The sequence below is a fragment of the Pelophylax lessonae genome, assembly GCF_965119305.1.
Source record: "Pelophylax lessonae genome assembly, chromosome: 12".
Lineage (NCBI taxonomy): Eukaryota > Metazoa > Chordata > Amphibia > Anura > Ranidae > Pelophylax > Pelophylax lessonae.
Genome location: NC_138779.1, coordinates 177280721 through 177300239, shown reverse-complemented (window position 1 = coordinate 177300239; position 19519 = coordinate 177280721). Strand labels below are relative to the sequence as shown.

The window sequence follows — 19519 nt, the reverse complement described above, 5'->3', positions numbered from 1 at the left end:
GGGAGGAAAAGTGCCTCATATCAGTGGGAGGAATAGTGCCTCATATCAGTGGGAGGAATAGTGCCTCATATCAGTGGGAGAAATAGTGCATGATATCAGTGGGAGGAATAGTGCCTCATATCAGTGGGAGGAATAGTGCCTCATATCAGTGGGAGGAATAGTGCCTCATATCAGTGGGAGGAATAGTACCTCATATCAGTTGGAGGAATAGTACCTCATATCAGTGGGAGGAATAGTGCCTCATATCAGTGGGAGGAATAGTGCCTCATATCAGTGGGAGGAATAGTGCCTCATATCAGTGGGAGGAATAGTGCCTCATATCAGTGGGAGGAATAGTGCCTCATATCAGTGGGAGGAATAGTGCCTCATATCAATGGGAGGAATAGTTCCTCATATCGGTGGGAGGAGTAGTGCATGATGTCAGTGGGAGGAATAGTGCATGATATCGGTGGGAGGAATAGTGCATGATGTCGGTAGGAGGAATAGTGCCTCATATCAGTGGGAGGAATAGTGCCTCATATCAGTGGGAGGAGTGGTGCCTCATATTAGTGGGAAGAATAGTGCCTCTTATCAGTGGGAGGAATAGTGCCTCATTGTTGACATCAGTGGGAGGAATAATGCCTCATATCAGTGGGAGGAATAGTGCCTCATATCAGTGGGAGGAATAGTACCCCTTCAGTGGTATTAGTGGAAGGAATAGGGACCCATTGTTGACATCAGTGGGAGGAATAGTGCCTCATATGAGTGGGAGGAATAGTGTCCCATTGTTGATGTCTGTGCCTCATATCAGTTGGAGGAATAGTGCCTCATATCAGTGGGAGGAATAGTGCCTCATATCAGGTGGAGGAATAGTGCCTGGATATCAGTGGGAGTAATAGTGCCTCATATCAGGTGGAGGAATAGTGCCTCATATCAGTTGGAGGAATAGTACTCATATCAGTGGAAGAAATAGTACTCATATCAGTGGGAGGAATAGTACCTCATATCAGTGGGAGGAATAGTACCTCATATCAGTGGGAGGAATAGTACCTCATATCTGTTAGAGGAATAGTGCCTCATATCAGTGGGAGGATTAGTGCCTCATATCGGTCAGAGGAATAGTGCCTCATATCAGTGGGAGGAATAGTGCCTCATATCAGTGGGAGGAATAGTGCATCATTTCAGTGGGAGGAATAGTGCCTCATATCAGTGGGAGGAATAGTGCCTCATATCAGTGGGAGGGATAGTACCCCATCAGTGGTATAGGTGGTGGAAGGAATAGGGCCAGTTGTTGTTTTCAGTGAGATGCAAAATGTAAATCTGGCCAGGTGAATTAGGCAAAATTTCACCTAGTTGTCGCCACCTTGGAGGTGGCCATGTATTTGGTTACTAGCGGGCGGACAAACAATGCCCACCCATTATAGTGTGTACAGGAGTGTATAGGCTGCCGCCGGTTCTGTGAAAACACCAAGTTGTGGAAATCCCCAACGACTGATGATGTACAGTCACCGGAAGTGACGTGATTGGAGTTCTCTGCAAGTTGGAGTTTTCGGCAGAACACCGGCACCAGTAAGGGACTTTGCAGGCATCGGATCAATGAGAAGAGGTAAGTATTGCACACTATAGTTTTGCTTTAAGTCCAGTGCCAACCAAACACTCTCATAAAGTTAAACCAGTACAAAATAGTTTATGATCGTTTGCTGCAGGTTAACAAGGAAGAAGAACTATTTATTGAATATGTCCCATATAGTGACACAGACACCGATTAGCATCAGACAGAAGATCCAACCCTTCCCAGCCCTGATAAAACCTGAAAAAGAAGTGTTTGCTGCATTTCTACTTTGAATAAGTAAGAGTGCTCCCAATATGACGCATGAGATGGTGAAGAGACAGATTCAATTACTGAATCCACAGGCACAGGCTAATGGAGTATTTCCATGCTCAGCAAATAATAGGCACTTTTATGTTAGTATGTGAATTGTTTGCACTCTTTTTTTTTTACACAATACTTTATTCCCGTTCATTTAAAAAGTAAAAGGTTATGTCAGAAAGTGCTTTAAAAAAAACAAATAAAGCTTGGCTTGTGCAAATTATCTTTTACAAATGACTAAGTTTGAGGAAGAGATGAATTTAGAATATATTTTAGACAGCATTGTTGCTTTTATGAATGAGGCTGGATCTTATGTATGTCATCCGGGCTAATAGAGGCTAGGATTACTGAAAATAGCTTTCTTACAGTAGATGACAATGACGACCGCACGCCAGAGGCATATTTTGGGATGATGAGTAACAATAGAAAATTAAAAAAAAAACATGTTTTACTTTTAAATTACTTTCTTAAAGAGTTACTAAACCCACATCATAAAAAAATGATCAATAAATGGCGTATTACATGTTGGTAATACTCACTCACTATGAGATTTGTTTTCTGTATTCTGCAAAACACCTGGTTGATCCTACGGCTCTCTATCTCCAACGTCTGTCCATGTCAGGGGCAGACTGGCAACTTTCAGCCCAGGGGGCAAGTAAAAACCAGAGGCCCATGGTGCAGCAACTCGGCCCCCCTCCCACTCTCCCTCACCCTCCTCCCACTCTCCGAATCCTCCTCCTGACCTCCCATTCCAAGCCGAAGCCCTGCTCCAGATACTCTCTACTTACCGGCTGAATCCGGGTTTCCGACCTGGCCAGTAGGGGGAGGTTGGGGAGGGCTGGGACAGGGCAGAAGAGTCTCCAGTGGGGCATGGAACTGGCCTCTGTTCAGACACAGTTTACACTATCCATGCTGGGAGGGAGGGGGGAGGCCTGCGCTTTATCCTTGCCTTCAACCCACACTCAGGAATCCTTTAGGCATGTCTGTGGCAGAAGTGGGGCAGCCTTTTTATGGGGCATCAGAGCGACGCAGGGGGCAATTGCCCCCCTGCCCCCTGGCCCAGTCCTCCCCTGGTCCATGTCCCCATTCAGCTAGGGATTTCGCAGCTGTGTTGCCAGCTCTGCACAACCTCAGTTTTCAGTAAGTTTCTATGCTAAGCTTTTCTACCTGAGCAGCCCATGTGATTATAGAGTAACACATGTGGGCCTATACACAGTGGAAAATGACAGCCCACTCCCTCCCTCCTCCTCCATGCCCACTAACCAGCTAAGCACAATGAGGGTGGGATATTACATGTAGATTAATGGTGGCTTCATCTCCCTCCTATTTTTAGACACAGGCTGGAGGGGCGTGACGCACCCTGTGACTTGCAGAAATCCACCCATACCATGTTATTTCCATTAAATAATAAAAATTTGGTTTAAAATATATATTTAAATAACAATTTAAAACAGAACATTCATATATATATATATATATATATTTTACTCTGTATTCCAAGGGCTGTTTTATTTTTTATTTGAACATGTGACCAGCAGCAGAGGACTAGAAGCTCCTCCTGCTTATGCTTCCCTGTAGACAGGCTGGGAAAGATCTGGGTCAGGTGACAGCTGTGATCAGGAAAAAGGTAATTAGATGGTTTCTTTTCATAAAAGTGACATCATCCACATACAGAAATAGAAGTGACAATTTAAATAACCAGTTTGGGTTTAGTATCACTTTGAAGATAATCCTACTAAAGAGATCTATGATGCTTTAAGTGTCTCCATGGGGTCCTAGTGTCCATAGGGTTAGCTTTTGCATGGGATCTTTGCAAGGGCTAGGTAAGCAATTGGGGCCGTTAAGAGGAATGTAGAAGCTAAGTAAAGATACCAAAGGCTTCCTTTTACACTGCTGGAGGGTAGCATGAGCATGGCTTGCAGTTACGACGTGGTCCTACAGTGTAAAATTGGCATTTGCCAATTTAAAAAAAAAAAACAGGTAGAGAGTAGTGTTTCCTGAATGCCTGGCTGTCAGCCACTTCTATACAACCCTCTGAAAAGCTATCCACTGCAAGTCACTTTTTTAGAGGGCAGTAAGTAGTGATCAACCTATATCGGTTTTTCGTTGCCAATACCGATACTGATATTTTGGTCAATGCATATCTATATCGGCCGATATGGGCCGATATTTTGGTACATTTAAAAAAATTATTATTTTTTTTTTTTTACTTTACAGGTTCTCTTGTGGAGGGATCGGGGGGGGGGGGGTCTAAAAGACCCCAAATCCCTCCTCTGCACTTAAAAGCATTCAAAACGCCAAGTTTGGTTGTTTTGAATGCTGTCATTTTTTTTTAATCTGGCGCCAGAACCCGGAAGTGATGTCACTTATGATATCACTTCCGGGTTCTTGCATGGAGATCCGATCAGAGCCGAATGCGGCTTTGATCGGTTTTATGGCGGCCATGCAGGCTGGTTGCCCGGGTCCGTGCCGCGGAAGGCAGCGGAAGGGGGGACGTCCCCTCCTGCTCCTTGTAATGACAGCTGAGCGGCTTCTCAGCCGCATCGGTTGTCATTACAAGACAGCAGACCGTAGGCTATGGACGCTGGTACCGGGGTGATGTCTCTAGCGGCAGGCATCACTCCGGTACAAGCACTTTCCCTTGGTGGCCGATTCCGATATATCGGGGAAAGTGCATATCGGCCCTCGATATATCGGCTTTGCCGATAATCGGTTGATCTCTAGCAGTAAACATTACTGCTAATGTGAAAGAAGCCTTATTTTTCTTTCTATTGTTGTTGCCCTCAGACTTCTTTATTGTTAGCCTAGTGAGGGCATGGCATGCACACTGTACTCCTGCTGCCTCCTGGGATAACTACGTCACATATTTAAGGAGGCAGTGGCTAACACAACCTGAAATCCCTTGATAATTTTCCCTGCTACCATTAACCAGATAGCAACAATAAAAATTGAAGCGCCAAACCGCTGTCCTCTAGTCCAGATATTATTTTATGATCAAACGTGATTCCAAAGCCTTTCAGGGACTCAAAAACAGTCCTTTTTTGGGTCTTTCAATAGGATACAATGTATACAGACTAACAATTGTCTGAGAATTGACTAGTATAGTGTGATAATCTGCACAGATCTCCAGATCCCAGGGGTGCCAGGACCTCTATTTAGACCAGGTGTCTTCAAACTTTCTAAAGAAAGAGCCAGTTTACTGTGCTTCAGACTTTAGGGGGGCAGGGCCGTGGCCAGTGGGAGTAGAAAATGCCCAATCAATGGTATTACGGGAATTATTGGTGCCCCTGTGCAGACCAGTCAAGGGTCACTTCTGGAATGAGACATCTTTGGGGCAAACGAAAATCTGTATGAAATAAAAATATAAAAATCTGGAAAATGGACTCCCCCCCCCCCTCCCTCCAAGGACAAAAGGCATCAGTTGTATTTAGGTAATAAGTTGGAAGTCTCATCTTAGGATGGGGTCACCTCTGGTAAGAGTGGTTAGGCTGTGCAATGCCCTGTCCCATCAGGTAGTAATGGCAAAATCAATAAAGGAATTTAGGAAAGAAATTACTGATATCTACAGTCTTAAAGTGTAGGATGAATAGAAATATTTTGATCCAGGGATTTCATCTACCTGTGCCTTTGAGGTAGGAAAGGTGCTTTTTCCTCCATGAGGCTAAAATGACCACAGTTGTAGCAAGATGGAGATGAGGAGGGGGTTAGTTCTGTCTTTTTTAGGACCAAAACTTGACATGTCAGAATTTGCTCTTGATGGACTTGAGTCTTTTTCAAAATTTTAATCTAGTTTGACTGATAGTTTATCATCCTAATATACCCTGAACTGATCTGTGCACTCAGAGTCAGACATTTGGTCAAAATGGCCAAAATTGTTTATCTCAATGAATCTTCTCTGTTGCTCCTGTGCACCTCAAATAGCATATCAACACTAACGATTAACTTCTTTTATTTGGTCCATTTTGGTTTATTAAATGAACAAATAAAATACCGTAATAGTGAACCGACTCCTGATCAGCGCTCTCAGCCAATGGCAGAGAGCGCTGATCGGAGTGTTTTGGCCCCCTGCACAACACAATAACTCAGCAGGGGAGATCTCATCTCTTTACTAACTTTGCATAGTTAGTATAGAGGCTCCGACCGAAGCAGACAGTTTTTTTTTTTTTCATTCAACCCACTGGGTTGAACAGAAAAAAAACTAACAGTGTACCAGGCTTGAGAGAAACACAGAGATTGCCATCTATCTTCTTTAAATGTAGTTTGGCTGGCTGTCATGCTGACCCTCTTTCTTCAATCATTTCAAAATCTACCTCTCTACCCCTCAGCTCACCCCATCAGTCTCCTCCCTCATCACTGATCTTCTAACAGACATATCAGCCTGGATGTCTCACCACTTCCTCAAACTGAATCTATCTAAAACCGAGTAGGGATGATCGAACTTTTGAAAACTTCGGTTTCTACCAGAACACCCGAATTTTCCAAAAGTTCGGTTCGCATTTCAGAACCCCATTGAAATCAATGGGACCCCAACTTCGGTAATCAAAAAACACAATTTTTAAGCCCTAAAACCCAATAAATGCCCCTAAAAAGTGCCTAGGGTTCTGGGTCATGCCCCATTAACTATTAATCACACAAAAAAAAGTTCTTAAAAATTTTCATTTTTGATAAAAAAGCCAATTATTGAAAAAAAAAAAAAGAGAGATGATTTTGACGTTGGATTTATTATCTGGGGGGTCTAAAAAGTGTACATGTGAAGTTTCAGCTCTGTAGCATGTCCAGAACCATGAAAAAAAAAAATATATAATTTTTCAGTAGAACAGGGATGTGGGACCCTCCTTTAACACCTTTATGATCTTTTTTTCTGGTTCTGGACATGCTACAGAGCTGAAACTTCACAGGTACACCTTTTAGACCCCCCAGACACAAAATCACACAAAAATAAGGTCTTAAAAATTGTCATTTTTGATAAAAAAGCCAATTATTGAAAAAATTTAAAAAAAAAAAGAGATTTTTTGATTTTTACTTTGGATTTAGTATCTGGGGGGTCTAAAAGATCGTTTGTATTAGAAAACTTTCAGCTCAGGGGGTTGGCTTCGCTGCTGTAACACCTTGCCGGTTTAATAGAAGGCATTTTTTTGGGTTCTTTGCAGTCAGGAAAAACATCTGAACTTATGTATAGTTGTACTGTGCACAAATTCTGATGTTTTGCCTGCCTCCAAAAACCCCCAAAAAATACCAGCAAAAATACACCTGGGCGTTTTTTTTTTTACGCTAGCTTTTTTTTTGGCATTTTTTGGGGTTCTTTTGAGGCAGGCAAAACATCTGAACTTGTGCATAGTGGTGTATATACACACATCCATATATTTATATACACACCTAGACATATATAGGTGTGATAGTAGCAGAAATATATGCTTGCGTTAATGAAATCATTTACAGTAATATATTTCTATATCCCCCCTTCAATCCATAATGAATGTTGCTGCAAGACTTATCCACCTTACCAACCGTTCAGTGTCCTCCACCCCTCTCTGCCAATCCCTTCACTGGCTTCCACTCACCCAACGAATAAAATTCAAAGTGCTAACAATAGTTTGCAAAGCCATCCACAACTCTGCCCCCAGCTACATCACTAACCTGATCTCAAAATATCAACCAAGCCGCTCTCTTCGGTCCTCCCAAGACCTCCTGCTCTCTAGCTCCCTTGTCACCTCTTCCCATGCTCGCCTCCAGGATTTCTTCCGAGCTTCTCCCATTCTTTGGAACTCTCTACCCCAATCTGTCCGACTGTCCCCTAATGTATCCATCAATTCTACAGCAGGCTGGGGCTGAAAGCGGTACCAAGTTGTACTCCTATTTGGGGCCTCAATGCATTCAGGGGTGAGTGCCCAAAATGCAGGTCTTCCTTGTCACATATCCCAAGAGGATACAGGAGAAGAGACACAGAGTGGCCATAGGCAGAGCTGGCAGGCATCATTGGAGGCTGGTTGTCTGAATCCAGAAGAGACAGCCAGCTTCTGATGATTAAGGAGGACCAAGATGGCAGCACAAGCTCTGGCCTGCTGGATGTGATCAATGGAACACAGAAGGACAACTCCAGGTCCCCTGGGCAGGTAAGTATCTGAATTGAGGACAAAGCTGGATTACAGGTAAGCTGGGGGTTAAAAAAAAAAAAAAAACACAGCGGGAACTTAAGTTCCTCTTTAACCCTTTGTTAGAACAGAGGGTGTGCACATCCAGATTACAACTGATAATGAGATCTACCAGCACAGTACAGACAGGGTTAAGTATGGCAAACATATTTCCACCACCCAGCCAGCCACCCACAGGCATTGCCAGTACCAGCTAGCCACCCACAGGCCCTGGGCCTGTACCAGCCAGCAGCCCACCACACAGGGTGGCAGCAAGCCACCCACCAAATGGTGCCAGCCAGCCACCAATCGCAGGGTGCCAGCCAGCCACCCACCACAGATTTGTGTTGAAAATTGTGTTTATTTTGCAAAACTTTAAATGTTCAAAATATCGGCCCATATCGGCTGATACCGATATGCAATGGCCAAAATATAGATATCGGCAACGAAAAAACGATATCGGTCGATCCCTACTGTGTAAGAAGCCAAATACTTATACTACTAAGATTATATTTAATCATAAAAATAATAATAATGATAATATTAATAACAGTAATTATAATAGTAAGAACAACTTAAACCAGACATGGCAATTGATGAACATTTTATTCCCTAAATTTCAAGGAACAAAAAGTGAATAAGTGGATTGTAAAATAATATTTTTGTCTTTGTTTCCTGAACTCCTCTAGTAATGCTACAAAATCGCCAGGATTATTGACATTACAAAACCTACTATCCATATGACCTATGTTGGTAAATCCAGTAATAAGGACCCCTGTGGCCCCTGAACAATGTTTCCAAGCTTTACTTGTGCTGTGGCATATGTGCTCATAATACTGGAGGTCTGTGTACACCATGTATAATTTATTGCACAAGTAACAATATGAATAAAAGATATTCAGGAAGAGCTGCATAAAAAATCCATCTCTATTCACAATCAATACCGCTGCTTTGGATAAATTCCTAGAGGCTGTTACAATTCCTAGAGGCAATTTTCTCCAACTGGTTTTTATCCAATGAGGCAGAGACGGCCTAACATCCTGTATCCAGGAATACTGCAAAAATGGGAGCATTTCCTAGAGTGGAGACCTCGACGTTATCATAGCTATACTCAGGGCTGGCCCAAGACATTGTGCTGCCTGGGTTCAAGAATAAAATGCTGCTCCCCCCCCCCCAAAAAAAAAAAAAATCATGCCCACCAAAAAGCCCCCACATCCATTATTTTAAATAAATATAACATTTAGAAAATATTATATATACTGTTATCTTCTTCCATAACTCACCACCGGACTGGTCCACCAAACACGCACTGTCTGTCCTCAGTCCTCCTGTCACTCCTGTGTCTGTCCTCAGTCCTCCTGTCACTCCTGTGTCTGTCCTCAGTCCTCCTGCCACTCCTGTGTCAGTCCTCCCACTGTCTGTCCTCAGTCCTCCTGTCAATTCTGTGTCTGTCCTCAGTTCTCCTGTCACTCCTGTGTCTGTCCTCAGTCCTCCTGTCACTCCTGTGTCTGTCCTTAGTCCTCCTGTCAATTCTGTGTCTGTCCTCAGTCCCCTGTGTCTGTCCTCAGTCCTCCTGTCACTCTTGTGTCTGTCCTCAGTCCTCATGTAACTCCTGCGTCTGTCATCAGTCCTCCTGTCACTTCTGTGTCTGTCGTCAGTCCTCCTGTCACTCCTGTGTCTGTCCTCAGTCCTCCTGTCACTCCTGTGTCTGTCCTCAGTCCTCCTGTCACTCCTGTGTCTGTCCTCAGTCCTCCTGCCACTCCTGTGTCCGTCCTCAGTCCTCCTGTCACTCCTGTGTCTGTCCTCAGTCCTCCTATCACTCCTGTGTCTGTCCTCAGTCCTCCTGTCACTTCTGTGTCTGTCCTCAGTCCTCCTGTCACTCCTGTGTCTGTCCTCAGTCCTCCTGTCACTCCTGTGTCTGTCCTCCCCATACTCATCAGTTTGCACTACAGGCAGCAGTATGAGATGGGGAAATGCCGAACATAACGCACCGCAAACTGATGACACACAAAACAGCTGGAAAAAAAATCTTGGGAGCCAATTTGCTGTCCTTATCCGAGTGCTGCCTGGGTCCAATGGACCCAGTGGGACCTATGGTAGGGCCGACCCTGGCTATACTTTGCATTGCATCCTGCTCCTCTAATGATTGAGGTATTAAAAATGTGCTGCATGCTTCTGCAGAATATCGCAGCAATCCAAATAACTCATCCACAAAAAAAAAGAGAAGGCCTCATGTACATAGATGCCCACGGGCATCTGAGTTAATATGCGGGCATATGTCTGCACCCAGACAACTGCAGCATACAGCTATCCAGAGTAATGAATGTAGGCTAGCTATATGCATCTTGCATAAACTCGCACATGCGCACAAAAGCTTACAGTATTAGGCCTCATGCTGGAGTGCAACTTTTGTGCATCCAAGGACCTTTGCACCCATGTACCTGCATGGAGGGCACAATCTAAGTGTAGTAAATGAATGTATTTATCAGAAAAGACAAATTGGCAACTCACATGTAAACAGTTAAAAATCACTTGTCATCAAAGTTTGGCCTGATGTGATGGAGGTCTCAGTGAGGCGGGGTACCAGAATCCAGTCCAGGGTATCATACAACTACTAATTATCCTATTTAAAGCACCTCAGCTGAACCCCTCTTTGCTCTGAAAAAGCTTGTGTTTACGAGCGAAACATGTGAGCACAGCGTCATTACCCTTGTGACGTCCATTCCTAAACCAGACCCTGTAGACTCCCATACCCATGTCACCTACATGTGGACCAACACTGCACATACAGAGCGGCACGAAGGAAGAGTGCACTGGTGAACTACTTCTATGGGGATTCTGTCCAGGAAGCATTAGGAGCCTTTAACAGGGCTAAGGAGTGGTGAGATCGCACTGACTTACTTTGTGTATACTGTCCATAGGACACTGACTCACCCACATGTAGCCGGCCTCCTAGCAAGATACTGCAGGTACATCGCTCCTATCTGCACCCATCCACCTGCCCACAGTCCAGCTTTACATGGCCAGGTTAGCCATTGGGTTACCATTCAGTACATCGGTGCACCGACCCCATTCAGTCTTTACCTGTACGGACGGCTGTACTATGCAAATGCACCACTGATTGACTCTGTTTCAGCGCATCCAGCCATCCATCCATCCATCCCTCATATTCTCCACATCACGTCTGGCCCTGTACTACCTTTGAAGTCATAGACTGGCCATCATTGTTCACTCATGACATCACTTCTGGCTTTTTACATGGAGACCCGATCAGAGCCGATTGCGGCTTTGATCGGGAGCTTCGGCGGCCATGCAGGCTGGTTGCCCAGGTCTCCTGGTGGGAACGGGATACCCGGGCGAGCCGTGGAAGGCAGCGGGAGGGGGGGGGGCATCCCCTCCCGCTCCTTGCAATGACAGCCGAGCAGCTTCTCAGCCACATCGGTTGTCGTTACAAGACAGCTGACCATCGCCTATGGACACCGGTACCGGGGTGATGCCTCTAGCTGCAAGCATCACTCCGGTACAAGCACTTTCCTGAAATATCGGCAATATCGGTCACCTTGGTGGCCGATTTCAATAAATCGGGGAAAGTGCATATCAGCCCTCGATATATCGGCTTTGCCGATAATCAGTCGATCCCTACTGTACATATCTCCTAAACTTGCACCATTTAGGAGATATTTACATTCCATGCCATCACTTCTGGGTTTTTGCATGGAGACCCGATCAGAGCCGAATGCAGCTTTGATCGGGTCTTTGGCAGCCGTGCAGGCTGGTTGCCCGGGTCTCACAGTGGGACGGGAGACCCGGGTGAGCCGCGGAAGGCGGCTGGAGGGGGGGATGTCCCCTCCCACTCCTTGTAATGACAGCCGAGCGGCTTCTCAGCCGCATCAGTTGTCATTACAAGACAGCCAACCGTCGGCTATGGACACCGGTACCGGGGTGATGCCTCTAGCTGCAGGCATCACTCCGGTACAGCACTTTCCCGAAATATCGGCAATATCGGCCACCTTGGTAGCCAATTCCGATATATCGGGGAAAGTGCATATCAGCCCTCGATATATCGGCTTTGTCGATAATCGGTCGATCCCTACTGTAAATATCTCCTAAACTTGCACCATTTAGAAGATATTTACATTGCATGCAGTCGATGACATCATCGGCGCATGCGCTCTGAAGAAACAGCCGCCCGTGTCGTTTCTTCAGAGCCCTGTGCCATGACCGGTGGCTCCTACGCGCAGGGGCGAGAGTGACGTCATGCGTCTTCGGCCAGTAATACAGCCGGAGTCGGCAGACCCGGAAGGAAGACGGGCGAAGATGGATGCGGCCACCAGCGGGGACAATGCAGGCTTCTTTTGCAGGTAAGTGTCACATAATGTGCTAGTATGCAATGCATACTAGCACATTATGCATTTACTTTGCGGGGAAGAAAAAATAGAAAAAAAAAAAAAACCCGGAAGACTTTACTTCCTCTTATGTGTATGTAAACACATTTTCCTTTGGTCTATTAAATATGCCATTGAAAGAATTTTATTATAGCTGTTGGAAATACAAATAGCTGTCCATCCATTGTTCCATGCTATCTCCATGTACTACAAAACACCTCCCCTTCAGACCCCATTCACACTTGCTGCTCTATATGACTGGAAATTGCGGGTGTTCATGCGGCATACAAATGTGAATGTGTTGTGCTTGCAGTGCCATTCATTATTGATGGCACCACGAAAGTGCCAAGCAACAAGTATGGTTTTGCTTGTGGCAAAAACATACAAAGATGTATGTTTAACCTCTTGTCGACCACCAACTGTAGTATTACAGCGGCAGGGCGGCTCGGCCGCGCAAAATCACGTAGTACTGCGTGATTTCATGAACGAGGGTTCGACGGTGCGCGCGCCGCCGTAGCCGCGCTCCCGCTGTGTTTAGACACAGCGGGAGGAGGGCTGTCGGAGGAGCGGGGGTGATTGCCGCCTTTCTCCCACGATCGTCAGAGAAACTGACAGAAGACCCGCCTGCTTATGTAAACAAAGCAGGCGAGTCTTCTGTCAGACAAGCAGGGACAGATCAGGAGTTTTAGCTAAGCTGAAACTTCGATCTCTCTGTGCCTGTCACAGAACCCTTCCCATACACAGTCAGTAAGTACAGTTAGGCATACATTAACCCCTTTGATCACCCCCAGTGTTAACCCTTTCCCTGCCAGTGTCATTTGTACAGTAACAGTGCATAATATTTAGCACTGATTACTGTATTAATGTCACTGGTCCCCGAAAAGTGCCAAAAATGTCAGTTAGGGGCCCGATCTGTCCGCCGCAATGTCGCAGTCCCGCTAAAAAATGCTGATTGCCGCCATTACTAATAAAAATAAAAAAATAAATAAAAATTCCAAAAATCGATCCCAACTTTTGTGCAAACCAATTAAAATACACTTTTTGGGATTTTCTCTTACCAAAAAAATGTAGCAGAATACAAATTGGCCTAAACTGATAAAAAAATTTGATTTTTTAAACTTTTTTATTGGGAATGTTTTATAGCAGAAAGTAAAAAATATGGCGTTTTTTTTTTTCTTTTCACAATTATCGCTCTTTTTTTGTTTATAGCGCAAAATCTAAAAACCGCAGAGGTGATCAAATACCTCCAAAAGAAAGCTCTATTTGTGGGGGAAAAAAGGACATCAATTGTATTTGGGTACAGCGTAGCAACACCGCGCAATTTTTCTTTAAAGTAACGCAGTATCGCAAAAAATGGCCTGGTCATTAGGGGGTAAAACTTTCCGGAGCTAAAGTGGTTAAAATACATGCAAAGCTCAACACTCAAGCCTGTTTTGTCACATGTTGAAATAAATGGACTGCCTAGATGCAATGCACCAAAAACAAGCAAAAGAGAACAAAAAGGCAACACTCAATGCCATGCTTCACAAATGTAAATGCATGACATTGGAGAGGAGAGGGAGGATTTATGTAGTCCTAACACCCTCCCTGTCCTGGGACCGATAGTACAGTTGTCACCCTAGGACAAGAAGTAAATGAATGCCAGGGTTACTAGATGAAATAAAGAAAAAAATTGTGAAAATGCTGCAATGCTATAAATTGTTGTTCTTAGATTTAAATACGCTTTAGCCCCCGTTCTCACTACGTCAGTGCGATTTTAAAGCCAACATCTGTATGATTTCATGCATAGATGTCAATGCAAGTCGCACATGAAATCGCCAAAAATAGTGCAGTAACCTTTTTCAAATTGGTGCAAGTCAGAGTCGCACAGATTTGAACGGTTCCATAAATAGGGAGGCACTTGTCATGCAATTTCAAACTGTCAAATCGCATGAGGTTTTCATAGAATTGATTTACATTGGTAATTGAGACAGACCTTTCACCATTTATGTTCCCTGTTTCTGGATCAGATAAAACATGTGCAGAGATGGGCAATAAAAATGCATCAAACATATCAGGAAAGGTACTTCAAACATGCAGCTTGTAGGAAAGCAGGGAAGGGGGGAGATGTGACTGAAACTATTATGAATAAGGCTCATAAAAGGCAGAATTTATATTATGAAGCCAAGAACATGAGGATATCAACTCAAACTATCAGGAAGAAAGTTCAAAACTAATCTTTGCAAGTTTTACTGAAAGAGTAGTTGATGCTTCACATAGCCTTCCAGCAGAGGTGAGTCAGATAAACACTAAATGGATTCAAACATGCTTGCAACATACACAAATCTATACTTAAAAAGACTTAAATCTACAAAGAATAAATAAATAATACTTAAAAACATAAATCTTTACAAAAATCATAAAAAAAATTAAAAAATAAATAAATTAATAAATACATTTAAAAATATGGCGCGGAATCGATGGACCACTTGGTATTTTTTTATGCAAACACTCTTCTATATGTAAATGGATTCAAACATGCTTGCAACAAACACAAATCTATACTTAAAAAGACTTAAATCTACACATAATAAATAAATAATACTTAAAAACATAAATCTTTACAAAAAAATAAATAAATAAATAAAAATTAATTAATAAATAAATGTAAACATATGGCGCTGAATCGATGGACCACTTGATATTTTTTTATGCAAACATGTGTAAATGGATTCAAACATGCTTGCAACAAACACAAATCTATACTTAAAAATACTTAAATCTACAAATAATAAATAAATAATACTTAAAAACATAAATCTTTACAAAAATAAAAAAAAAAATAAAAAATAAATAAATTAATAAATAAATTTATACATATGGCGCCGAATCGATGGACCACTTGGTATTTTTTTATGCAAACATGTGTAAATGGATTCAAACATGCTTGCAACAAACACAAATCTATACTTAAAAATACTTAAATCTACAAATAATAAATAAATAATACTTAAAAACATAAATCTTTACAAAAATAAAAAAAAAATTAAAAAATAAATAAATTAATAAATAAATTTATACATATGGCGCCGAATCGATGGACCACTTGGTATTTTTTTTTTTTTTTGCAAACACACTTCTATGTTTCTATTTTTCTAGCACACTGGCTTAGTGGTTGGTACTCCAGCTTTGCAGCACTGGGGTCCTTGGTTCGAATCCCAACCAGGATGCTACCTGGATGGAGTAGAGTGGACTAATATTGATCATTAACCCTTTCTGTGATAGGTTTACTAATATATTTCACTTTTTTTGCATATGGGTGATTGCTGCACCCCTTGGTTTTGGTGCTCTGATTTTTCTACAGTTGGATGTATATCCCAATTCAAGCTAGCTGCTCTATTTTTCTATCCAATAAGAAGAGTGCAGTGATTTCTGCTTGTACATTGCCTGACCTGGGTTATGTCATTTAAATGGTAACAAACCAGCTCATGTCTTGTGGCATTACAATAAAATGTTTGGCGTCTAGTGAAGCTGCTTTATCCACTGCTGCTTTGGATAGAGCCTAAGATGTATCAGCGTTCCCCTTCTAGTTTGTTTAAAGCTGACAGGAGCAGAATGAGAGGCGCTGAGCTCTAGGGCTACTATGGATGGCCTTAAAAGGAGCGGTGTATGCAGAGCTTGGAAAATGTAGCACTGCAGTTAACGCTTCAGCACCGCGGACAGCTCACAGACGCATTGCTGAACAGCAGCTCACAAACACAGGGGATCCAGGACAGATGGGGCATGTCTCCAATGACACATACAGCCATTGACTTGACTTGGCCCCAATCAATGAATGCTGCATGGACCCTATCCTGCTTCCTAATACACCACAAATAGCCTATCATTAAAACAAAGCCATGGGACTTTTTTTTTCAAAGGGGGTGAAAAAGAAAGCAACATAAGTCCTGATAAAGAGGCTGCTATTATAAGAGTACAAAATATTGTACATATATCTGTGTTGTATTTATTCATATTATATATATATATATATATATATATATATATATATATATATATATATATATACACACACACACATGTATAAATATATATATATATATATATATACACACACACATGTATAAATATATATATATATATATATATATATGTGTGTGTGTGTGTACATCATAGTACACGTTTTTCTCTGCACATGATAATGGATCTTTGTGCTTTACTGAATAGGATATATATGTAAATATATGTATATCTATATAGATATATATATATATACTTATATGTATATCTATATAGATATATATATATATACTTTCTAATACACAGGTGTTTCTCTGCATATGATAATGGATCTTTGTGCTTTACTGAAGAATATATATATATATATATATATATATATATATATATATATATATATATATATATATAGACACACACACCGCTCATTCAGTAAGGCATTACAAAGATCCATTATGATGTGCAGAGAGAGGGACCGGTGTATTATGATGTACCAAAAATATATATATATATATATATATATATATATACATACACATATATATATATACATACACACATACATACACACACACACACAGCTTATTCAGTAAACCATCACAAGGCTCCATTATGATGTGCAGAGAGAAAGACCTGTGTATTATGATGTAATATATATATATATATATATATATATATATATACACACAGCTTATTCAGTAAACCATCACAAAGCTCCACTATGATGTGCAGAGAGAAAGACCTGTGTATTATGATGTAACACATATATATATATATATATATATATATATATATATATATATATATATATATATACATACACACACAGCTTATTCAGTAAACCATCACAAAGATCCATTATGATGTGCAGAAAGAAGGACCTATGTATTATGATGTAACACACACACACACATGTATATATATATATATATATATATATATATATATATATATATATATATATATATATATATACACACACACACAGCTTATTCAGTAAACCATCACAAAGCTCCATTATGATGTGCAGAGAGAAGGACCTGTGTATTATGATGTAATATATATATATATATATATATATATATATATATACACACACACACACTCACACGCATACACATACATACACACACAGCTTATTCAGTAAACCATCACAAAGCTCCATTATGATGTGTAGAGGAAGCCATGGCAACCAATCACATTTCATCTTAGGGTAGTAAGATCAGTGAAAGCTGATCGCTGAGTGGTTGATAAAGGTTGATACACTTTATATTTACACTGCTATTTCCACTTCCCTTCCAATCCATCCATTCATTCATTAATTTACAGCACTTTCCTTTACAATACATGGTTATAAAAAAAATACCATTGTGGTGTGCTAAAATGTATGATAGCTATTCAACTAAGCAATCATTGAATATTATATTTTTAAATGCATTTTTATTTTCCTTTTCCTGATTATTATTTAAGCCTAGTGCCTTAGACCTTATTCATTTTTATGGTTTACAGTACAAGACAATGGGTAATTAAACTGAAAGGAGAGAGAGAATGAAAGAGAGAGAAAGGAGAAGGAGAGAGAGAGAGGGAGAGAGAGAGAGATGGGAGAATGGAAGGAAGAGAGAAAGGAGAAGAAGGAGAGAGAGAGAGAGATGGGAGAATGAAAGGAAGAGAGAAGGAAAGAGATGTTGTAGAAAGATAGGAGAGAGAGATGAGAATGTGTGCAAAAGAGAGATGAAAAAGATAGATAGTGTGAGAGCAAGAGAAAAAGAAAAAAAAGAAAGCAAGAAAGAGTGAGCTATACAGAGAAAGAGAAAGACAGAGAGAGTGATAGAGAGGGGGGAGGTGGGGGCAGGGTGAATCTGCAGAGTTAGCTGAAATTCTTGCTGCAGTTTCCCACTTCTTTGACAGACGAGCGTCCTCTAGTGGTCACAGTACATTCTACCTTGCCATTGTGTTGCTTTTTTTTTTTCTTGTACTGTAACATAAATACACACACCAGTGTTGTGATCAGCAATGCGATCACTATTCTCTACAGTGCTATGACAGTTCTAATGTGCTATATACATCTATAGATGAGCTTTCTTATCAACAGCTAGCTACAAAATCTGCCAAACCTCACAAAAAAGTATTGTTTTCTAGCTGGAGCTCCAACTTTCTCATAGGTCAATGGAATGCAGACCTAGAAGAACAGAGCATTGTTTTTTCTTCTTGCGGTTAGTTGATCAGATTAGGCCAGTCCTTTAAATGTCCAGCTCTTCTCTAAAAAGGCCATCCTCTAGACAGCACACTGCACAAATCTAATTGTCCTGGAGAAATAAAGTGATGTTCCACTTGTATCTCCTAGGAAAGCTGAGATTCATACACTCCTAGGATACAGGAGCAGGGAACTCATCTTCCTTATCAGGTTATATTGATTTCAGGTCACTTTGCATGCTGAGTATTTAATGTCACCCTCTGGAATGCTGGATGGAGAATAACTCCATTGCCCATCTGTTTAAAACAAATCCAATGTTTGCATATCTCGGGAAAGTCTTTGCAGTGTGCCCTTGTAGGCATGCATCTCTCAGATTGGACTATTGTGACTTTCCAAGCTTTGCTGTGCTCCCCCTGCACTGCAGTCCTCCAGCCTGCACCCCCCCCCCCCTCCCCCCTACTTATACTCTACAGTACTTTACTGCTGCAGCTCCTGCACATTTTACATCCGACTCTGCTTTCACCTTCACTTCTGCAATTACCCAGAGGATGCATGCACCACTAAACTCCAGCATACTAATCAGTCTTCCTTTGAAACGTTCATGCATTACGCATACTGGAGTTACAAGAGCGTTGTGATCTCTATAATCTGAATAAGATTAATTAGGAAACTTTGATTCTGCAGAGCATATCAAGAGGGCGCCCTCTGGTGGATGCATGTAATGAAGCGCATCCTAGAGACATTATGGAGCACACAGTAGTATAGTATGTACCTAACTGTATGCGAGTTCCCATGGACCTGAGCATGCCATTGCAGCTGCATCTAGTTGTAATTTTCTTTTTTTTTCAAACTGCAACTTCAAGGTTACTGCCAGAGGATTTAAGATCACAAATATATGTTATGTTTTTTTCCTGTATAACTATGGTCTTTATCCCTGTGTGTGTATTGCAATGCCATAGTTCTA

The 19519-nt window shown here is 41.7% G+C and overlaps 1 protein-coding gene and 1 pseudogene across 11 annotated transcripts in view; one reads left to right on the top strand and one right to left on the bottom strand.

The window, feature by feature from the left end:
- The window catches only part of LOC309568008 (voltage-gated potassium channel KCNC1-like), a 208774-nt gene that overhangs the window by 186481 nt on the left and 2774 nt on the right, over positions 1-19519 (bottom strand). The window lies entirely within an intron of this gene.
- Positions 7870-19519, top strand: part of LOC309568315 — a 12260-nt pseudogene continuing 610 nt past the window's right edge. Inside the window, exons 1-2 of the transcript in view lie at positions 7870-7962; positions 19515-19519. The exon at positions 19515-19519 is cut by the window's right edge and continues 154 nt beyond it. The product of the transcript in view is annotated as an uncharacterized misc_RNA (transcript). The remainder of the gene's footprint in view (positions 7963-19514) is intronic.